Raw genomic sequence first — 21,936 nt, forward strand, 5'->3', positions numbered from 1 at the left:
GGCATCTGTGAGAGGTGCACATGCTCTTTTCTGGTTGAGTTTGCACAGAAGCAGAGGCAAAAAAGGGCACAATGCTACCAAGTGCATGGCGGTTCCCAGTCTATTCCTGCCAAGGATCCAACCCATATCTTTCCTGTCCATCTGGTAAAAGATTCAATTCAAGGTTCTGTCCTCCATTTTTAATTCAAGACCATGGTATCTAAAGTAATATCAGTTCCCAGTGTGCAACTCCAATGGCCCCATTGTTGATGCGTCTTTCACCGCCTGGAAGTATGCTGGGTGTAAATAATTCATTCTAAATAAATAAATTACTCGCACTGCTTACGGTACGGTTGATGCTGCTAGGAAGCAGCACAACCACAGATTATGTTGAGTCGAGTCTGGAATTACAAGTTGAATCTGGAAAGAGCTGGCAAGGGAATCAGAAAAGTAAGTCTCTCTAGGAGGACAAATGTGTATAATGGGTATAATACCAACCTAATGGGGTAGTAATAATAAATGTGGAGCAGGAAACGTGGACAGGAGAGGCTCATGCAAATGGGGACGAGCTGGTCACCCTCACCAGGCCCTGTCCTCTTTCTAGCAGCCTGGTCTCTGAGTGCTTTTTTAGTGCTCCAGGTGGTTCTGATTCACAGCAGTGGGTGAGAACCCCTGCCTTAGAGTGACGGGCCACCCTCAGGTGGACACTGGATGGCCCCTGGTGGGGATGCTCAGTGGGGATTCAGGCACCAGATGAGGGGGTTGGGCTAGGCAATGTTTCTCAAGTGTATCTGATGGTAGGACTCATCAGGTGAGGCAGAGTGGGGGCAGGGTACTGGTTTACTGGTTAAAAATCAGATTTCCAGCTTCCCTGATCAGCATCTCCAGGGAAGAAGCCTGGGAAGCTGATTTTAAACAAATGCCTTGGCTAGTTCTTATCATCAAGGAAATACTGGTCTAGAGATTCTCTGAAGCAGTGTGGTCCACGGACCAGCAGCAGCCCCTGGGAGCATGTTAGAAATGAGGACTCCCAGGCCCCACCCCAGACCTACTCACCCTGACTCTGAATTTTAACAAGATCCTAGGTGTTTCTTGCCAATCGAAGGTACCTGTCACGCAGGATTACCTGGAGTTTCTGAAGGACAGCCAGGTGTGTCAGCTGAGTGGGAAAGGGTTTTGAGGCTAAGTGTTCAGACTCCAGCTGGCTTAGGAGAGACATCTACTGATTCAGCCCCAAGATCCACTTTTGGAATGTCAGAGTGAAAATGCAGGTGCAGTCAGTGTTCTCAACACCTCTGGACGTCCCTGCAGTCAGCATCGTGGACCGCAGGGGCTCTTGTCAAACTATGGTGCTCGAGCCTCAGTGTGACAGGCTGACCTGGGAGTCTCTTTCAGCCAGAAAGGCCCCCGATCCCATAGTGGCCAGGAGTGCAGAGGGAACTTGTGGCTCCAAATAAGGAACAAAGGAAAGGGCCCTGGGTCAACATGAGAATACCTGGCTTCCCATCCTGGCGCTGCCGTCTGCAGCTGGGTAGCCTTGCACAGACCACTTCCCCGCACTGGAGCCTGAGCATCGTCATCCATAACTGTCTGCTCTCCTCCCAGGACTGTGGTAACACTGGTGTGAGGCAGGGCCCGGGGTGCTTGGTGGCTGCTGGGCAGGTGCTCTGGGACAAAAGTACAGGGTTTGTGTCATGGTATGACATTGACTGCCCCATCCTTGTCCTGTTTGATAAAGTGGTCTTGTGCCTATTTGTACAGACGAGGAAACGGAGGCCCAGAGGAGCTAACATGCTTGGTCAGCTTGTAATACTGATGATACCGCTGTTTTTCTTGGGCTTGTGGTCAGATGGGCTGGGGTTCCCATCCAGGCTCTGGCACTTGTTAGCTGATGGCCTTGGGCAGATTATACGCTCCCACTCTCAGCGTTTCATTTGTGGTGTGGCAGTGGCATCGTACTGTCCCTAGCTGGTTGTGAGATGACCTGATATGATGCCCACAGCTCCCCGCCCCATGCTCACACTCCTTCAAGGACCAGGGCACCCATGTGGCCTCCTGATCTACCTGCTGGGATCTGGGGCCAGCTCCCTGAGGTTAGCTGTGTAGCCTCTGTACATCCCTCCCTGGGCCTCCCATTGTAAAGGGAGAGGACTGGGCCAGCTGATGGGTCAGATGACCTTGATAATGTCACGTCCCGATTCCCTGTATCCCCTGTGGCTCAAAGCCATCAGCACCTGCCTTCACCCTGTTAGCTTCCCTCTTGGGCCCTGCATGCGATTCCCTCCCCTAGGGGCTCACGGGTTGGGGCCTGGTTCCCCTTCCATTCCTAAGCCACTTACCACTTAGGCATGCAGTCTCCCTAAGAGCCCTCCAGGCAGAGAACCCTCCAGTCTAAGGTGAAGGAAGTGACCCCAGAGAGGTGAAGCGTCCTGCATAAGGTCATTCCGCGAGTGGCGGCAGAGCTGTGACACCAGCATTCTGTCCAGTCCCCCTCTAGTCCATTCCCTGCGTGCTAAGGGATAGAACCTGCTCTCTGTAGCTCTGGGGCCTTTGCCTATGCTGTGCCCACTGCCCGATGCCCTCTCTGTTCCCCCTCTGCACCTGGCAGAGTCCTCTGCATTTCTGATATTTAGTTCAAGTGCCACCTCTTTGAAGCCTCCCTAATCTTCCACAACCCTGCTCCCCAGCTGCAGGAGGTGCCTGCCCCCTCCCTTTGCCTTTTCTTCACTTATTTCATCTCTGCCCTTTCTTCAGTATATTGCAGTTTTCTGATGAGGTTTCATTGTTACCCACCACACTGTGAACTCCTTCAGGACAGTCTTTGCCAGTCTGAGCCTTGGGTGTACCCCAAGGGCCTTGCACAGAACCTGGCACTGAGTAGGTGCTCAAAAGGCATGAATGAACACATCTGGGTGGCACGTTACAAAACCAATTTGTGTACTACTGGCCTACATTTCAATGGCCTTGGCCGTGGGGCAGGCATGGTTCTAAACACTGTGCATAAATGAACTCATTTCCTCTACACACCAACCCTATGAGCTGGACCCTACTCTCCTCATTTCACAGATGAAGAAATGGAAGCACAGAAAGGTTGGGTGTCTCGCAAGGGCTTGCCAGGATAAAGTGGTTCTGGAGTCCATGCTGGCATCCACTAAGCGCACTGCCACTCACAACCTCATCCAGTCCTCGGGGCAGCACTGTGGGGAAGGAAGAACAGGTATCGTCCTAGTGAGGCAGAATAAGGAAAGTGAGATGCAAAGAGCAAGACTTGCCCTGCTTCCTGCTGCGAGCAGACCTCGGGGTGCAGAAGTGGGGGCCACGGAGGCTCCCTCCAAGTCTCTGGGGCCCCTCCCCAGCCCACCTTGCCTGTCAGCAGATGATGACACAGGCTGGCGTGAGCCTCTCTGTGCAGACCTGTGTTCTCCCTGTAAATCATTTATGACACAAACACACACACACACACACACACACACACACACACACTTTTAAACTTATTACTCATCCAGTAACTTGTTGTATGTAAAAAATGAATGGTTTCTTTCAACTCAGAAAATAGATAGACTGGTTGTCATGAAAATCAATAACATGCTAAATATTTCAAGCATATGGTACTTAGAGTTCTACTCTAGGTGGTTTTGTAATGAATGGCTTGATTTTTTTTTAATAGAGCATAGCCTACTTTCATTTTGAATTATACAGAAGGCTTTTGCTTTGAATCTGTTTACTAGGAAGATTAAATAATTGATTATTTCCATGATGCCGAGATTGAGCATTATACAGTAGGAAGCGCTCAACTTGAGGAAAACAATCTGAGGTCAGATGAGTATTTAGACATTATGCCCAAATGAAGATATAAGCATAATTTTCTCAAAGTTCCCCCAAGTTCCCACACAAGCTGTTACACTGTCCTGGTTACTTCTAAGATGGCATGTTGGCTTTGCGTGACCAGAAAATGGCTCCCTTCTTGTCCTGGGTGTCTTTTGAAACTCCAGGCCCCTTGCTAGAGTAATGGGTATGTAGACGCTCAGCACAGCAAAGCAGCTCCGGCTCAACCCAGCACCCATACGGGCAAAAAGGGATCTTTGCTCAGTTCTCAGTTTCAACACCACTTCTCTGGGAAGCCTTTCCAGCCAGATCACTGCCTCTGCTAGAGACATCCATGGCACCTGTCTCTCCCTGCCCTGCAGCATCATTGCAGGTTCAGTTCCCAGTTCAGTGTCCAGCTTGCCTGAGAGTTGTCAGCTCCCTCCATGAGGGTGAGACCACATCTCCTTTGCTGGCAGCTAGAATCCCAGAGCCAGGCATGTGGCCTGGAATATAGGAGAACCTCCAGGAATTCTTGTTTTGTTTTTGTTTTGGGGTTCCTTCTTTCTCAATCTCTCACTTTTAGGTAAGTAACATTATGAATTCATGGATAAAGTATATTAAATGGACTGTATTCCAATCAGTTGCAGACATTTTTTTTTAATGCAGACATTAAAGCAGTTTTTGCTGCTCTACTTATGTTTCTGCCTTTCCTTCAAATTTTCTTCCAGTTTTTAATTTTGAAAAATTTCAAACCCACCAAAAAAAGTAAAAGTACAATGAGCATCATATACCCTTTACCTAGATTCACCAGTTGTTTGCGTTTTGCCATGTATGCATTTCCCTCTCCCTCTATCTCCCCTACCTGACCCCGTCAGCACACGCACTTATTTTTTGTTAAAGCACTTGACAATACTTTGCAGACGCAATGACATTTCATCCCTAAATATGTCAGCATGAATTTCCTAAGAATAATTAAATTCTCTTACATAACCGTAGTATAATTATCACATCTAAAAAACTAACAGTTATACAATAATATTACCTAATATATGGTCCATATTCAAATTTCCCCAGTTGTCCCCAAAATGTCCCTTTTGCCATTTATTTGTAGGGGTGGGTGGGAGGGGATCGAGGGTCCAACCGGGAGCATGCATTATATTTGTCGTCATGTGCTTAGTCTTCTTTAACCTAGAATATCCCCCCTACTTTTTTTTTGGGGGGGGGTGCTTTCAGGATATTGACCTTCTTAAAAATCTCAAGCTAGTTGTTTTATAAAATGTCCCAAAAATCCAGAATCTGGATTTGTTTGATTGTTTCTTCACAATTAGATTCAGGTTAAACAGTTTTGGCAAGATTAAGCTACATTTTTTTTTTTTAATTTATATTTATTTTTGGCTGTGTTGGGTCTTCGTTTCTGTGCGAGGGCTTTCTCTAGTTCCGGCGAGCCGGGGCCACTCTTCATCGCGGTGCGCGGGCCTCTCACTATCGCGGCCTCTCTTGTTGCGGAGCACAGGCTCCAGACGCGCAGGCTCAGTAGTTGTGGCTCACAGGCCCAGTTGCTCCGCGGCATGTGGAATCTTCCCAGACCAGGGCTCGAACCTGTGTCCCCTGCATTGGCAGGCAGATTCTCAACCACTGCGCCACCAGGGAAGCCCTAAGCTACGTTTTTTACATCATCTTCTCAGTGCATTGCATCAGGAGGCCCACGTTTGAACTATGATGCTAAATTTGATCACTTGGTTACAGTGGTATCTGCTAGATTTATTGTGAAGATACCTTTTTCTCTTAATAATTATTACATAATCTGTGGTGTGAGACTTTGAGACCATGTGAATATCCTGTCCCCCACGATCTTTCCCCCGATGGTTTTAGCATCTATTGATGGTCCTTGCCTGAATCACTGTAACTTACATTGGAGTTGCAAAATGGTCATTTTCTAATTCTCTTCTTCCTTCCACATTTAAGCTGATGTTCTTCTCTACAAAAGAGTGTTCCCTTTTGACCCTTTCTTTCCTCCTCCTGCCCCATTCTCTCCCTTCCTCCTTTCTCTGCTGTCAGTTTGGGTGCTTAATATTTTACCTGCTTAGGGCTTCCCTGGTGGCGCAGTGGTTGAGAGTCTGCCTGCCAATGCAAGAGACACGGGTTCGAGCCCTGGTCTGGGAAGATCCCACATGCCGCGGAGCAACTGGGCCCGTGAGCCACAACTACTGAGCCTGCGCGTCTGGAGCCTGTGCTCCGCAGCAAGAGAGGCCGCGATAGTGAGAGGCCCGCGCACCGCGATGAAGAGTGGCCCCCGCTTGCCACAACTAGAGAAAGCCCTCGCACAGAAAAACGAAGACCCAACACAGCCATAAATAAATAAATAAATAAAAAATGACTAATACTCTTAAAAAAAAAAATATTTTACCTGCTTAGACTTGGAGTCAGCCATTTCTCCAAGAATCCCTGATTCTTTCTGGTGGGGAATCATATTTAGAAACCACAATCTGCATGCTAGGTATGCTCATTGCTACTGGGGTTCACTGCTTCTAGATTTTTGCAGTGAACTAAGGTCGAAAATATAATTTTTAAAGAAAAAAATGTTAAAATTTGAATCTGAGCATCAGGAGATAATCACATAAATGTAGGACATCCTGCAAGTCACCTGGCCTGGCTTCTTCAAAAAAGTTAATGTTGCAGAGAACAAGAACAACAGCAGAAGGGCAGAGGACTGTTCTAGATGAAAAGAGACTAAAAAAATATAACAATCAAATGCAAGCCTCGTGTGTTTATTGGATCCTGAATTCTTAAAATGTAAAGGGCATATTAGGGAAATCAAAGAAATCTGAAGTGGACTATACATTAGATGATACTGAATTACTACTCATTTTTGTAAGTGTGATAATGGTGCTGTAATGATACCAGAGAATGTCATTATTAGGAGATGCATTCTGAACTATTTAGGTGTAAAGTGTCAAAATGTTTACAAGTTAATTTCAAATGTGTTGAAAACAAAAACGTGTGCATGTGTGTGCGTGTACATATATGTGTGTCTCTCTGTGTGTATGTGTACTTATATATATGTATATGTTTATAGAGAGAGGAAAGCAGATGTGGGAAATGACGAATGGTGAAAGGTATATGGTGTTCATTGTACTGTTCTTTCAACTTTTTTGTAGGTTTGAATATTCTCACAATAAAAAGCTATGAATGTGTGTGGGGTTGGGGGTGGGGAAGGGACTATATCCCTCCTTATTTGGACAATAAAGATGTGTCCAGAAGTCCCCTTACAGATTTTTCTCCATGTGATTACATTAGCAACTTGATATACTCTTTTTTTTAAAATTATTTTTTAATATACTCTTAGGTGCCTTTGTTTTCAGTTTTCAGGGATTGATTTTTTGTTGTTGTTAATTAAATTAATTTAAAATATATATATAACTTTTAAAATTAAATTTTAAGAAAATTTAATTTAAATTTTAATTAAATTAATTTCCCTCTGATTGACGTTTTCCCACTAGCTGCACTCCAAACTAGCCTATCTAGAGTTACTGTTTCCCAGATCCTCTCTTACTAGGCTAAATGATTGCAAAACGTGGTTTAAGGCATTTTAAAATATTTGTTTCTCTTCTTTATCTAAGTAATTATACTGTTTCAGCTTATTCTGCAATGGCTTTGTACATATCCAGTTGGATGAGTTCGATTATGATTTATTGAATTGCTTCAAAGCAGGTAGATCTATGTTTAAGGGTCTTATTTTTGGTGTTATATTTTTAACTGATTGTATGACCTCTGGGGAAGCATTCAAAGTAGAGAATTCTTGTCTCCGATCCAACTTCCCTCTCTCTGTTCCATGCCACCTCTGTAGATAACCATTTTTATTAGTTTTAAATATATTCTTCCAGTGTTTCTTGTTGCAAATATGCACAAATGTGTGCGTGTTTATTTTTCTTTCTCCTTATGCAAAAGCTAGCATAGTATATGTGCTATTTGGCACGTTGCTTTTTTCACTTTATTTTCCTGGAGCTTACTGTTTTATCACTATGTAAAGACATTCTTTATTCTTTTTACAACTGCATAGCACTTCTTTGTGTGGATACACTATAATTTGTACAGCCAGTCCGCTATCAATAGACATTTGGGTTGTTTCCAATCTGTTGGAATAACCTTGGCCATATGTCATATTTGTGCCAGTGTAAGTTGGGGGTGAATTCCTAGAAGAGGGATTTCTGGGTCAAAGGGAAAATACATCTATAATTTTTCTAGAAAATACAGCTTTACTGGATGAAGGAGAATACTAATGAATGAACTTGATTAAGACGAACAGAAAGTAAAAGGCTGATATCTAAATGGAGACATAAAACAATTAGACTAAATAATTCTCTTTGTGAGAGAGGCTGTTTTAAAACCCTTCTGGCAATGTTGTCTCTAATCCAGCGATTTTCATTTTCTCGCCTAAAGAGAGAATTTGCCTTGGTTTGTAAATTAAACATAGAATTACAAAATCATGAAATTTTAGAGCTGAAATAAAAATCCACCTGGTGCAGTCTCCTTATTTTAGCAGTAAGGAACCTCAGGCCCAGAAAGGGAAGGGAAGAACAGAAAGATAAAGAAGAAATCACAAATTTAGTTCATTCCATCCAATTCAATGAATGGTAGGTAAAATATCTGCTTTGTAATAAAGCAAGAGTCAAATGTAAAATTGTACTACTGAGCACCCTCAAGATATTACATGAGGAGCACGGCAGTTCAGACCCTTGAGTGCTTTCTGTTGCAACGATCTCTCCTTCAACAGAACTCTCTTGGTGTAAATGGATTTTGTTTCACATCTTTTATGTTATTCTAGGGCATTCAAATGTAGTCATGATGATAAGTTGGATCAGGTGGAGGGATTGACTGGCCGTGTGCGTTCTGGCTGATGACGTGGGTCGTCATGCTTGCTGAGGGTAGTCTGAAATTACATAATCATGGCGTTGGTAGCATTCTGTTTTGATTCCAAGTAGGCAGCATGGAGCAGCAAATGAGTTTAGCTCAGCCCAGCTGTGGACTTGTGCTATGAGCCTGGGCAAGTCCCTTGTCTTCCCTGGTCCTCATTGTGTAAAATAAGGAGTTGGACAAGCCCAGGACGGCAGATAAATGAATGCGTTGGTGCCATTACTTTCCCCCTCCTGTGCTAATGACAGACATAACATAATTGATCACCACACACTCTTCACTGACTTAACCCACTTCTCTTGGCAGCCACTGTCAGCCTGTTGATGATATAACATAGACTCAAGCCTATTTACCACCTCCGGCTTGGATGGTTACTTAGGGTTACCAGATAGAATACAGGATGCCTAGTTAAATTTGAATTTCAGATAAAGAAAGAATAAGTTTTTAGTACAAGTATGTCCCCAATATTTCTAAATATGGCAACCCTCTTAGGCCATTTCTACTTCTACAGTTATTTCTCTTGTTTTCTATGTAATTAATTTCTTTCATTTGAGAGATCCACCCTCTTTTTGGTACTTCTGATAGTGCCCATTCTCCCTTGCCTAGCTAAGAGTCTAGCTCATTCTACATCATTTAAATTTATATTATGGTTTAATTTAGTGGAAAGTGATGGAAATTTGAGTAGATTTTTATTTCTGAGGGCCGTATATCCTTTAAGACTCCTTAACGCACCTGCAGTCCCATGTTTCCCAGACATCATTTGCATATCACTTTCTTGATTTTACCAGATCTGTGTAACACTTGTATTATTAATTTATTTAGCATTTTCCTTTAAATCAACTCATCCTTTTATTTAAATACCATGAATGGAAAATCAGCATCATTTACTAAGAAGAGGTGTAAGAGTAAATAAAGAGAAAACATACCTATTAGCATATAAAATATTAGACTGGGGCTCACCTGAAATCACTGGGTATGCCACCAGCAGTGCACATAAAACACAATACTGACAAATACAAACTCCTTGCCGGTTTTGGAATCCCTTCCATGACCCTGGTGGACAACCCTTGAGCATCTCCTTGAATACCTTCAGTGATGGGGAACTCAGTGCTTTGCAAGGTTTTGATTCATTCTTGAATACCTTATTATTAAATATTTCTTCTTTTATTGGTTCATATTAGCCTCCCTGAAATAGTCATACATTGATCTGAGTTTTCCTATTTATTTGAGAAATGTTTGAGTGCTTCTTATGTGACAGCTTGAGTGTTTGTTATCTTACAGTCTTATGGAGGGAAGTAAGGATGCAATTACAGTGCAGTGTGATAGATCTGATGGGGCTGGGGTGGGGAGGTGCACTTGGCCTAGACTGGAGGTGTGGGGAGGTGTTCAGGAAGGCTTCTTCATGGGGGAATGAGAGAGAACCTGGTATGCTTTGGGAAGTAGAAGGCTGGAGTGAGAGGGTGAGAAAGGAGGCTGGAGCAGTAGAAAAGGTGAGGGATGAGCTGACCAGGTGGGTGTTGTAACCCTCACCTTCTATTAGCATAGGACTTAACTTCCTATAGAACATTTTCACAACCAAGTTCTCATTTGAAAAAAAAAAAAAAAAAAGAGCCCTGGAGAGTTAGGACAGGACTTATTCTCTCCATTTCACGGGTAGGGAGACCGAGGCCTAATGGATTGCTAGTGGAAGTGCAGCTGATACATGGAGGAGTTGGGGCTTAATGTTCCATAACCACATACCCGTGCTCCTTGCCTTGTGCCCCCAGCCCCAGCCTCACTGGTCCAGGATGACCTTCTCTGTCCCACTGAAGAAGACTTCACATTCTTGGAAAGCGCCTTTGAATCTTTTATCTTGATTTAACTTAATTTCCCCAGGACTGATCATGAAGCAAATATCGGAGGTCTGGGGTCCAGCATTCTGCTCTCCTTTCCTTGGTTATGGGAGGCGTTGGCTCACAGGGATAAATGGAACCTACAATGACCCCTTCTTTTACAGCCCAGTTGTCCGGGCTGTGAGTTGCCTGGCGACCTCCACCCTCCTGACCTTTCTGTGTGCTCTCTCTCTGTGTGTCAGTGGGCAGGTGGCTCACAGCCCCCCTCAGGAGTCTTGGCCTGTCCTGGTTGAGTGATTCCTGGGTAGAGTACTGCTACCCAGAGCTTTGCCCGGACTCCCTTTATAATTTATTTATTTATTTTTATATTTATTTTTGGCTGTGTTGGGCCTTCGTTTCTGTGCGAGGGCTTTCTCTAGTTGCGGCAAGCGGGGGCCACTCTTCATCGCGGTGCGCGGGCCTCTCACTATCGCGGCCTCTCTTGTTGCGGAGCACAGGCTGCAGACGCGCAGGCTCAGTACTTGTGGTTCACGGGCCTAGTTGCTCCGCGGCATGTGGGATCTTCCCAGACCAGGGCTCGAACCCATGCCCCCTGCATTGGCAGGCAGATTCTCAGCCACTGCGCTACCAGGGAAGCCCCCCGGACTCCCTTTAGATGCTCCAAGGTGACAGGCCCAGCTAAAACCCTGTCTTTCTCAGACACACAAACCAGTGCTTCCCTTCCTCTTCAGCCTCATTCTGTATGAAAACCATGGTGAGCTCTTGTCTGGAAGCAAGCATGGAGGCATTTTGTGCTCCCACTGCCTCCCTTGCCCCTCCTCTTCTCTCTCTTCTCCCATGGCTACAGAGAGGATTGGAGACAGCCCACAAAATGCTCACAGACCAGTCAGTGAAATGGGCCTGGCTGTCAGTTACTTCTCAGCATGCCACAGCAAGGGGAGGAAACAGTGCTGGAAGAACTGAGGGATGGCAGGGAAGGCTACGTGGAGGAGGTGGCTGTGAGCAGGCCTGGACAGATGAATAGGAGCTGGCCCTGAAGAGAAGGGAGAATCCAGCAGATGGAAATGCTGCATCCTCTCCCACTGCAAGCATCATGCTGGGCCCCAGCACACCTTTCCCCTCCATAGATGTGATGTCAACCTATTGACTAATTAGAGGTGCTAAATTGACATGAGGAGACATGATTTTTGCAGTGTGGTAATTAAAAAGCAGTTGGCTTCACAGCTGTGATCACATGAGAGTGCTTCTTACCCCTGAAGACATCAGCTGAAAGCAAAGTGCAAAGGAGCTGAGGAAACCAAAGAGTCTTCTAATGTGACTTGTTAATTTCCTGTATTTGTCACCTACACAGCTATAAGGGAGAAATGAATGAAGCGTCTTATCAGACGTTTAAGAGAAAATTAAAGACATATGTTCTAATTGTACACAATTAAACAAGCAATATAATAATCATTATTATATTTAATTAACAAGGCATTTTAAAATTGCTAGGTTAGTATTTAGAAGGCCAATTTAGAATTATTTCTCAGTCTGGTAGTAGCCACGTCACTGTGAGCAAACCCTTCCATTCTCTGAGGTCTCTCATCTGTAAAATGGGTAAACGCTTCTCCACTCTGCCCTCCGCAGGGTTGAGGTGTTATTGAAGGAAAGGGCTTTGTAAGTTAAAAGGGTTCTCATAATTGTAAGAAATACCATCCAATTCTCATAACTTCTAAGTCTAGAAGCTGTGATCTAACATTAACAATCATTAGTTGGGTGCCTGTGTTATTCTGATCCTCAGAATAGCTCTAAGATTGGGGGGGGGGGGCTTGTCACCCTGGTTTATAGAGGGGACAGATCCCAAAAGGTGAAGTAACGTTCCTGAAGTTGCATAGTGAGTGGTGGAGCTGGCGTGCAGACTCAGCCTGTCCAAGCTGAAACTCCAAATTCTGACCCCTATGGACCATACCGCTTTCTCAGCACTGGCTTAGTTTTGCTCTTTCTGTATTTTACTCCTATTTTTTACTTATAAAGGGGAAAAGAAGGATTTGAGGAGGTAATATTTATTTTGCAACCTTCTTTACATAAAACAATGATAGAAATGTTGTAGAGGGGAGTGAAGAAGGAAATAAAAATCACAGAATGCCACATGGAAAAAATTGTGTCTTAAAGAGCAAAAAATTTAGTTACTTTGCGATTTAATATTTACACATAAATAAAAGCTATTTCTCTTAAACCGGTGATGGACAGTTGGATATTGATTTTATTATTACTCTTTGAACTGAACATATATATTTTACACACTTATATATGTAGTTTATGTTTCCTAATAAAAGTTTAAAAAAGAAAAATGTGAAGAATTTTATCTTCAATAAAAAATCAAATATACATACGAGTTCTGTTTCATATAATTGAATTGGAACATCTTAGGCAGTCGAAGCATAATAAGCCACGGATTCAGTATTGTTTTTTCTTTTAAGCAAATCTTCTTTCTTTTCTTCTCTCTTCTTTTAAATGGCCCCAGTTGCTTTCTCATCTTGTACCTGGGTGCCTCCCTAAGAAGCAGCCTTGTCATTGGAGAGATGAACCACATTTCAAGAACAAAGGTCCCAAGTTTGAGCCCTAGCCTTACCATTTGCTAACATGGGACTCTGAGCAAGTCACTTATCTCTTTGAGCTTCAGTTTCCTCGTCTATAAAATGAGGGCAATAAAGTCTACTCTATCTGTATCATGGGTTTTTGTGAGGATCAAAGTTAGACTAAAGCCGTAAATGAGTTTTGGAAATTGTTCATCACAGAGAAGAAGCATAGCAGTCTGTGGAATGAGTAAAGCCTGTGATGTTAGTCTCCCTGCTCTGCCAGTCTCTTGCTGTGTGACCACATGCAAGTGACTTAACCTCTCTGAGCCTCAGTCTCCTCATCTGAAAAATGCAGATCAAAATAGTGTCTACCTCATAAGGTGGTTTTGCACATTCAATGACAAAGTGAACCCTTCACACCAAGCCCTCCACACAATGCTTGCCCCACGGCAGGTGCTCGCTAGGCAATACCTTGAAGGAGTCAAAATATCTGAGTTCAAATCCCACTTTGCCCCTTGCTGGCCATGCGGGCCTTGGGCACGGCACTGTGCCTTTCTGAGCCTCGGTTTCTCCACGAGGAACAAAGACAATTATGCCTTCCCAACCTCCCTCACGAATTGTTGCAAGTCCCCAGTAAGGATACGGCGATGGACGTGGGTGGTAAAAACGGAACTGCTGTGCATCTCTGAGTGATTAAAACTAAAATTCATCAGCAGGAAGGAGCGGTGATTGTCCCCAGGAGGTTCCAGAAGAGGTTTCAAGCCTCAGAGCAAGTCTACGCACGCTGCCCAGCAGGCCTTGGTTGGAGTGGGGCCCCAAGAATTCGCCCAAATGCCAGACTTTCATTTTCCCTCCTTAACTTGGGAAATGTTTTGCGGCCACCCCACATCACGTTGATCTCACGGGCGTCTATGTTGAGGCACTTTGTGTCCAAACAGTTTTTTGCCAGGGCTTGGGTGCAGCGGTGACCTGGCGCAGATCTGAAGTGGAGCCCAGTTCCCAAAGCACACAGCCCGGTGCCTTTGTATATGTCCTGGCACTGGCCACAAACAGGGTTTTGTCAGAAGCTTCCTGAGAAAGTTGCGTTCCATTCATCTTGGCTGAAAGGAACCCTAGATGACAAATACCTCCCTCATTTAATTACAGAAACAGTCAGCAAACCCGTGGAAGAAGATTAAACCGAATGGAGAAAAGAGCAAGCCTCAATCATCTTCTCCCCCCTGACATCTGGCCCACACTTCTCACCTAGGATTTAGCAACTAGGGGCGCTCTTGGTTAACTTTCCACCTGAAAAATGGTTTATTTCTGCAGAAAAGTTAAACTCTGAGGCCCCAAACTAGGTAAAGAAGGAATTGCATTTAGAGAAGAATTCATCAGTGGCTGAGAATTTAATAAAGATCCTGAAATTGGGAGGTGTATTCACATTTTTCATCTAGACTTGAATCTGCAAAGAGAAGTGAAATACAATGTCAGATCAAATGAAACACACACCCCCACAAAACTAACAAACTCCTTAATCATTTTCCTCAGTTCCTGGAGAGAGAAGTGTAGACTTGTGTGGTTGCAAAGAACCTTTGGGGGCTTCCCGGGTGGTGCAGTGGTTGAGAATCTGCCTGCCAATGCAGGGGACACGGGTTCGAGCCCTGGTCTGGGAAGATCCCACATGCCGCGGAGCAACTGGGCCCGTGAGCCACAACTACTGAGCCTGAGCGTCTGGAGCCTCTGCTCCGCAACAAGAGAGGCCGCGATAGAGGCCCGCGCACCGCGATGAAGAGTGGCCCCCACTCGCCGCAACTGGAGAAAGCCCTCACACAGAAACGAAGACCCAACACAGCCAAAAATAATAAATAATTAAAAAAAAAAAGAACCTTTGAAATCTTTGCTTCAACCCATCGTTTTTAGAGATGAGAAAAACAGACACCCACAGAGGGGAAATACTCTGCCTTGTTCTCAAAGCCATAGAGACAGGGGTAAGCCCGGTTTCCCAGCTCCCTGAAGTGCCACTGTAGTTGTCTTCACTCTCCTGTTCTCTCTGCCTGTGGGCCCTTAATGTGAAGGAGACTCACAGTTCAATAGGCAGACCCTAAACTTTCACGGAATATTCCATGGCAAGCCAGAGCTCAGAGAGAGACGCTGATGGCTGTCTTCCCATCCCACTTTGCTGGTTAAGGGTGTGTCCCCCCAGAATCTCCCAGGACCAACCATGCCCACCATGGACACTTGCTATGTTTGAGAGACTCTGGAAGCCTTGAAATAAGCTGTCTGTTCCCTGTGCTAGCAGGCCTCAGAAGAAAGACCAAGCCCTGGATTGTTGCCCCGTCTCAGCTGGGACTGATGGGTCAGAGCTGGTTGAAGAAAGAGGACCAAATATGAAGTCAAAAGACCAATTCCATATTTCCTGTACTGACCTTGCATGGCTTATGTCACCTTTCTGGGCCACGGTTTCTTTAGTTGTGAAATGGATAGTATATCCTACTTCAAAGAACTAAGGGACTGTAAGACTCACTGACAGCCTAGATGTTTGGTAGCTTCATGGTTATAAAGTAGATGGGACAGTATTGAGAAAATCCTACCAAATTTTGCCTCTTGGCACTTGGAACCTTGCCTCATAAAATTACAACTGCCCTGAAAAATAATAGACATACTTTTCCCTCTCTCCTCCACAGTCTGTTAGGGACCCAGGGCTTCTACCAATCAGAAAATTGGACAGCTATGCCTCTAGTCACAGTTGCTGTTCTTTGAGGCAACCAAGATGCTTTTTTCTAAATTCAAACAGAGCGATAAATTCCTAGAAAAAGCTAGATAAGGAGTGGACAGGAGGGCAAAAGAAACCTCTCAAATAAAGCTTTATAGAAAAGAAAATCCCTGGCAGCAATGCATGACAGGAATTTAATGTATTGTGCTGATCCACAGTTTCAGAAAATTAGCTGCTCATTAATACAGAACTGTGTAAGGTGGGAGCATACTAGACACCAAAATCTGTTCTTGAATATTTCTTCTCCAGTTTTCTGAGAAAAAAATACTCAATTATAATGTAAACAGACAGAAAACAGGGCCAAGGGCAATCCATATATTGTCTTTTGATAGGCCACCTCTGAAAATACCTGCCTTGCTTTTAAGGATGAGTACACTGAAAACACCTAACATTCAGCCTTTGAAAAAGTACCACAAAAATAATAAAAGGTGCACAATACCCAGAAGTAGAGGAAGAGTCCAGCTCTGAAGATGAGCTGTTCTAGGATAAAGAAGAAAACTTTATAAAGACTTCTGGCATCCTCAGTCATATGCAGAAAAGACATGGTCTCCATGAAACATGAGATAAGAGGATGGGACAAAAAGGGTTAATGATCATAAAAAATTACTAGGAAATGGAAGAAGTCAATAACAATAAAAGTTTGTCAAGGACAGTAACACTAAGACTGAGACTGTTGAAAAGCAAATCAGCAAACCCACCAAACAAAGAACTTAAATGGCTAACGTGTCTGTACAGCTACTCAACCACATGGTTGTCAAAGGGCTACAAAATCAATTAATAATGAAGTGCTACTTTATCCCTGAAAGTTGAGCAAAAATGTAGAAAGTCAGATAATACCAAATATTGGTCAATACGTGAAGAAATGAGAACCCTGGTGCTCTGCCGCTATGACTGTGGATGATACGGCCATTTTACCAGAAATTAATGAAACTGAATATGCACATACCCTGTAATAGAAGAGATAGAATAAAATAAGATGGTCTTCCAGAATGCAGAGGACAAGGACCAAGAGATGAAATCATGGAAAAAATATGATAGATATGGATTTGGGAAATGAAAGACAACACATAGATAATCAGGTATTCCAGTGGAGAGGCAAGAATATATATGAATATTAATGTAATATAAATATAATAAATGCCTAGTATTATATTTTATATATAAATGCTATATTTATATAGTATATTTATACTTATGTGTATATATACATGTGTGTGTATATATTTATATATATATATATATATATTTTTTTTTTTTTTAGTTAAAAGACTTGAGGGTATAGATTGAAGGACTCCCCGTATTCCAGATATAATCAAGAGTGCCACACCCACATCTATTTAGGCAAATTTTTTGAATTCTAAGAATAAAGAAAAAAAATCCTTCAGGCATCCAGAGAAAATCAGATACCTACAAATGAACAAGAATCAAAATATCCCTGGATTTCTCCTCTGCATCGCTTTGTAGTTTCAAAGGGAAAAAATGGTAGCCCAAGAATTTTATATCCAGATAAATTCTACCATGTGTCAAAGCAGCAGAGGGTCATCCTAAGCAAATTTTCAACCCTTTACCCTCCTTCACAATATGAAAAGATGTTCTAGCAGGTTAAGACAAGAAGCAAGATTAATATATTCAGAATGGAGAAGTCTGAATACCAAAGGGAGCAAAAGGAAACAGTTAAAAAAAATAAAAGAATAAGACTGCCAACAAGATGATGAAAGCAAGACCAAGTATTTATTGCAGCAATAAGCATATATTTTAAAATCCATTCATGTACTCATTTCAAGAAATATGCTTAAAAACAATCTTAATGGAATACAAATAAAAGGAGAATCAGAGCTATGGCAGGCAAATGCAAGCAAAAAATAAAGGTTTCAATGTTAATATCAAATGAGATACTAATTCAATATTAATATTGAGCAAGATATTATATGAAACAAACAGCAATAAAATGACAAACAGGGTTATTTTACCTTGATAAATATTTTAATTCTCAGTTCATTCAGTAATTATCTATTAAGTACCTGCTGTTTGCACCAGGGAAGTGTATACATTGCTGAAAAATAAAGGTGTAATGAACACTTATCCTCAAAACAACATAAAATCAAAGCATATAAAGCAAAACATTTGAATAACATGGAGAAATTGTCAGAGACAATAGAGAAAAACTTAACATACCTCTCAGTCTTTGATAGGTCAAGTAAGCAAAAATACAAAGCATGTGTTAATAATGTAATTGGTTAGCTGGATTATATCTCTTATACATCAGAAGTCTGGTAAAGAATTTTATAGCTTACAACTAGAGGCTGCATCTGTTTTTCTGGCCAACATGGGACTTTCACAAAAGTTGTTTGTATAATAGGCCACCAAAAAAAAACCTCAATAACTTCCGAAAGCAGACACTGTACACACCAAATTCTCCAAACGATGCAATAAAACTAGAAATGATAACAAAATTGTAAAATAAAAAGTACTCTCTGAAATAAATAATCCTTGGTTAGGGATTAACTTGAAGCCTCAATCACAGTCTGCTTAGAAATGAACTTGGTTGTGTGAAATAAGGCAGGAGAGCCCAGAAAGATTGGGTCTTCGAGTTAGGGCGCTGATGCCAACAGGGCTGCTGTTGCAGATGCTGGGTGACTGTGCTGGGGGAGGAAGGCCTGGCAAGCTCATAGGATGCAGGGGACAGCCATCAGAGGGAGAGAGAGCATTGGTCTTAGAGTCCTTTAGGCCTGGATTCGAATTCTGCTTTTACCTCTTATTGACTTTGCTGGGTATCTCAATAGCTTTCCATTTCTGGGCCTTGGTCTGCATATTCAAAGCTAGGGCTGTTGAGCTGTATCAGTGGTTCTCAACCTTCACTGGGCATTGTAATCACCTTGGGAAGTTTTTAAATTATACTGATGCCTGGGCTCTATGCCCAGAGATTCTGATTCACTTGGTTTGGAGTGGGACCAAGTCATCAATATTTTTTAAAATATCCCCATGTGATTCCATCGTGTAGCCAGAGTAGAGAACTCCAGAGCTAGATGATTTCTCAGGTTTCTCCAGTTCTGGAGTTCAGCAGTGCTACCTGGCACCTGCAGTCTTTGCCCAGTGGAAGAAAGGTTTAGGAGGCTAAAGCTAGAGGAACAGTGATGCAAAGCAATCTAATCAAAGCGTGCATTATCTCAAGTGGTGCAGAAAATGTCAGTGCCAGTTAATATTTTGCACCCAACATGATTTAGACCCGGGGCATATATTGTACTCCAAGCCCATTGTAAACACAATGGGCCATTTATTCACTGAACAGTAACCACTCTAATTCCTATAGGGCAAACATATGAGGTTGTTCAAGCAACAATTAATTGTGGACCTGGAACTAATGGGACAATAACAGCAAAGTATCAACCAGAGTGTGATTCAGAAATCACATCAGAAAACCAAAATTTTCCAAATTGTATCAGATAAGCATTTGGGGGGATGCAATTGCACATATACCAATCCCAGATCCTGAAATAGTTGCTGCCTGATTTTTCTAATAGCTCCTTCTTACACTGACCATAGGAAGCTGGACGTGTTATTTTAGTCTTGAGAGAAGAATAAGACACTAGGTTTGAGCAGACTGTAGAAAGCTTCTATTTCTTACACTCGCTGTGTGACCTAAGTATCACCTGAAGGGGCAGGGGTGCTGACCTTGTTTGGTTCTAGGATTCTCTTTGTGAATCTGATGGAAGCCATGGATCCTCTTTTCAGAAAAATGTGTGTGTCTGTATGCACATACATGCCCACACAAGCTTTTTCATACAGTTTTTAAGGAGTTCTCAGACACTTTGCAGCCCCTCTGCGTTCTTTCTAGGCCATAGCCTCCGTTTGCGCACCTCCAGACACAGGGATCTCGCTACTTCCAACAGCAGGCCTTCCCTTGCTGGACAGCTCTGGATTTGAGTGTCCTCAATATATCCAGCTGGGATTTTCCTCTCTCATTGGGCCTTATTCTACCCAGAATTTTTTTTTAACAGTTGATCTATCCTTGACCTTTACCAGTCTTGGGATGATGTCCTGTCTCTGTGGGGATCTTAGAAATTGGTTCCTATAGGTGCTCTCTAGCTCCAGGTGACAGCTGATGGGTTGTTGTATGTTCAGCTCCAACAAACAGGGCCAGCTGAGACTGCTGAGTGGATGCAGGAGATCCAGGGATCCTAGGTAGTGGCCATCTACCGTCTGAGACAGATCAGGGAAAGGGACAAGATCTCCACTGCCCTGCTCTGCTAAAGTCTTGGGGGGAAAAGAAGTGCTTCCTCAGGTGACAGGAGGAGCAGTAAAACAACTTCAGCTGGGGCCTGAGGGTGCCAGGATGTTACTTCCCTGGATGTTAAAGTTGGACTCTGAGATGTATTGGATCTAGAGCTGCTGAGACAGCAAGGGTGGGGAAGGAAGGCCGGTGGCATCAAAGAGTGATCTTGCTCAGCCTTGCCCTCTCTGGATCAAAGATTTAAATGAAACAAGAGAAGGAAGGAAATACTATTTTTTAAAAATAGTATTGGGAATTCCCTGGCGGTCCAGTGGTAAGGACTCAGAACTTTCACTACTGAGGGCATGGGTTCAATCCCTGGTCAGGGAACTAAGATCCCGCAAGTGCAATGCGGCCAAAAATAAAATAAAATAAAATTGTGTTTATGTATTTTGAGCACAAAGTTTGGTGAATGAAGCACACTGAATAAGGTTAGATAAAGTAACATTAACTAGTGATGCACAGACATAACCACAACAGTGGTCACAAAATTCTGGAGCTATCAGTACCCAACAACAAAAAAATCACTATACAAGAGTTTATTAACTACTTGCTAGGCACATGAAAAACAAAACGATTTGTCAGGGACCACAGGATCTTATAAAGCCTAACGGCCAACCAAGTCAGCCTGTTCTTGAACCTGTGCTGGAAGGGGCTCATCACATGCGGGTACTGGGTCTCCTCCATCCTCTCACACCAGGCGACAAACCCGTGAGGACAGACAGGGGAGGATGATAGACAGACTAGAAGGAACCATGGAGGAATTCTTTTATAATCTCAGAGTGGGAAAGGCCTTTCTAAATATGGCATAAAACCCGAAGACAGAAAGAAAAAAAATTAATAATTCAGCCACATTAAAAAAATACTTCTATATGGCAAAAGACACCATGAGAAACAGCAAAAGAAAAAGTACAAACTGGGGGAGAATTAGCAACTTATATCACAAAGGGTTAATCTCCCTACTATAAAAGATCACTAATCAATAAGTGATTACTACTAATCAATAAGAAAAAGACTCAGAGTACAATTGGAGAACAAGCAAAGGATGTGAACACTTTCCAGAAAGAAACTGCAAATTGCTCTTAAACATAAGAGAGATACCCAACCTCACTCATAATAAGGTAAATGCAAATCAGAACTACAAGAAGATGCCATTTTTCTACCATCACACTGCAAAGATCAAAAAATTTGATAACCGCCTTCTGTGGATGAGGCTGAGGGAAAGAGAAAGCAGAGATCAGAGGAAATGTTATAGAAGAGGTGACATTTAAGCTGTGCCCTGTAGGACAGATAATTAAAATCCAATTTAGCAACTCACTGGCACTTAAAAAAAGAAGGACTAATAAAGGGAAAGATGGACAGATTTGACTACTGAGTGTAAATTAAAATATACATACACAAAATGTAAAAGCAAACAAACTGGGATATTTGCAGCAACTGTAATAGCCTGAGTTTGAATGATGTACGTATAATAGTCTTCATTAAATTCAATAAGAAAAGCATTAGAATACCACTCAAAAAATAAACAAGAGACATAAAAAAGCAATTCCTAAAATAGGACATACAACTAGTTATCGGCCACATGGAAAAATGTTCAACCTTATGTATAACCAATGAATGCAATATGATTCCAGTTCTGCAGTGATAAATCATTAATAAATTAGATAGAAAGATGTTTTATTTCTGTCCGTTGATAAGAGTGTGGTGAGATTGGCCCTCTAATTATAACTGTCTAGTGGGTGTGTAAATTGATGCAATCCTTTTTGGAAATAAATATCAAGTCTTTAAAAGCTCACATCCTTTATCTGGGAAATTTCACAT

At 42.7% G+C, this 21,936-nt stretch overlaps 1 protein-coding gene across 1 annotated transcript in view; it reads left to right on the plus strand.

The window, feature by feature from the left end:
• GABBR2 (gamma-aminobutyric acid type B receptor subunit 2) overlaps positions 1–21,936 on the plus strand; it is a 361,415-nt gene that overhangs the window by 120,636 nt on the left and 218,843 nt on the right. The gene's annotated exons all lie outside the window — the stretch shown is intronic.

This window comes from Eschrichtius robustus, chromosome 10 (genome assembly GCF_028021215.1).
Source record: "Eschrichtius robustus isolate mEscRob2 chromosome 10, mEscRob2.pri, whole genome shotgun sequence".
NCBI classification, from domain to species: Eukaryota; Metazoa; Chordata; class Mammalia; order Artiodactyla; family Eschrichtiidae; genus Eschrichtius; species Eschrichtius robustus.